Source organism: Fukomys damarensis, unplaced genomic scaffold (assembly GCF_012274545.1).
Source record: "Fukomys damarensis isolate Sample0158 unplaced genomic scaffold, DMR_v1.0_HiC HiC_scaffold_17, whole genome shotgun sequence".
Classification (NCBI taxonomy): Eukaryota; Metazoa; Chordata; class Mammalia; order Rodentia; family Bathyergidae; genus Fukomys; species Fukomys damarensis.
In genome coordinates, this window is record NW_022900929.1 from 3,965,764 (window position 1) to 3,967,837 (window position 2,074).

General features: G+C 37.3%; 1 protein-coding gene and 1 pseudogene across 1 annotated transcript in view; one reads left to right on the plus strand and one right to left on the minus strand.

Annotated features, from left to right (window-relative positions):
• The window catches only part of Sdk1 (sidekick cell adhesion molecule 1), a 551,006-nt gene that overhangs the window by 12,557 nt on the left and 536,375 nt on the right, over nt 1-2,074 (plus strand). The window lies entirely within an intron of this gene.
• On the minus strand, nt 937-1,403 carry LOC104875331 (annotated as a pseudogene).

The window sequence follows — 2,074 nt, forward strand, 5'->3', positions numbered from 1 at the left end:
TTTAAGGTCTACAATATAATGACATTCATTGTTGGAAATTTGCACCTTTATATAATCAATATTGGTTCTTATTTTCCCCATCCCCCTGCCCTCCCTTCTTCCTCTTAGATCAGATGCACACCAGTGCCCACCACATAATAGGATGTGTGATATTCCATTAGCCCCACCTCCTATCTTCAGGTCTTAAAAAGTAAATCTTCCCAGTCTTAACTCTGAGTTCCACCCCTTGTTTCTTCTGTATTTATTCCTGCCTTTAAAATGCCCCTCGTCCTTCATTTGTAAAAAACCAAGGGCTTCACTGTAGTGCCGTCCTTTTTTCTAACCATGTGTCACTGCACCCTGATTAAGGCAGACCAGTCTCTTCTAACTGAGCAGCTTCTCAAACCTACCTTGGTACATACTGTTCTAAAAAGCCTTTGCTGGGTCTGTAGCTTAGTGGTGAAACAATTGCCTAGTTCTGCCATGAAGCCTTGGGTTTGATCACAGGCTCTGGAAAACAAAAACAAAGCAAAAAAAAAAAAAAAAAATCTCTGCTGCCTCATTCTCACAGGTCTTTTTTTCTACTCTATACCATAAATTTGTGCTTGATTTCATATAGTTCTGTGGCTTTCTTGTTCTGTCTGCCCCTTTGGGGCTTATAATACCCTCTACTTAGTATAAACCCCCAAAATGAGTTGAAACTGTTCCTGTTCTTCCATGAATTCTCACACTCATACATACATATAACAGTAAAATACTTTCCTTTGTAATTTATAGAAGGGCTTGAAACACAGACTTTCTATTAATATTTATACCACAGTATACCAAATCTAACTCCTAAATAGATGCATTACAATTAGAATTTAAAGTCTTAATGGCAAAAATCAGGGGAGGAAAAAAGTATAAATTTATTTTACATAGATGGGTGAAAAATAAATTCAAGAGAGTAAATAAAATTTAATATGATCTCATATACCCTGAAGGAGGTGGTGCCCAATTTGGAGGGTTAATTGCAATGTCCAGATAATCACCTATTTGGAACTTGTGAAACTGCAGAGTCTTGGAATCATCTGTCCCCTTTCTGCCAGACATGGTGCTGCCAACCTCCTTAACTTGATAGCCAGGTCTTTTAAGATCCATGAAAACAATTTTGAAATTGAAGTGTGTACCCTTCTTTCTAGCTTCTGGGTAGACTTCTTTTACTAAACTAATTAGCTCTTTCAAGGTCGCATCCATCCAGGTGTAGATGTGCAGCTCACTGGATGGGACATTGCCAGGGGAGAACTCACCCATGTGGTGGTGGCTGCCTTGTTGGTAGTGAAGACCTGTAGCAGCAACAGACATGTCTTCTTATGGTTGATAGGCTTCTCTGGCTCCTTCCCAGTTTCCTCCAGGGTAACATGTGTCTTAACCACCATCTTCTTCCTTCTCACTGGCTAACAAGTCTTAAAAGACAGGACATCCCCAAAATGAATTTTTTTCAAGTATCTTCACAATAGCAGAGACCAAATCTCAAAATATTTAATAGACAATGATATTTGCAAAAATATTTTGCATTCAACAAGGTAAAATTCATTCAGGGTAAAAATTCGTTGTTTAGATTACAATAAAAGATTATCAGGCCCATAAAACAGGAAAATATTACCTCCTGAGGCAGAGAGAGAAGAGCTGCCATGAGTTTGAGGCCAACCTAGGCTACATAGCAAGTTCAAGGCCAGCCTGAAGTATATAATGAGATCTTTTTTGAATCAATCAGTAAGTAAATTTTCCAAGTTTCTTGAAAATTCCAAAGCCACAAAGCAACAAATTACAAATACTGGCATTACTAGCCAGTGGAATAAGGCAAGAAAAATCAATTTTTATATAAAATTAAGTAAGATTGTATTTTCTAATGACATGAACATCTAAATAGAAATTTTGATATTCAGTAAGCTGGTAATAATAAATGAATTGAACAATGTACAGGTTACAAGTTCAGTACATAAAAATCCACTGTATTTCTGTTCATAATCTGAAAGTTGACACACACACACACACACACACACACACACACACATATATTTTAACATTTCTCCTGTAACTGGGGTCCCTGGTT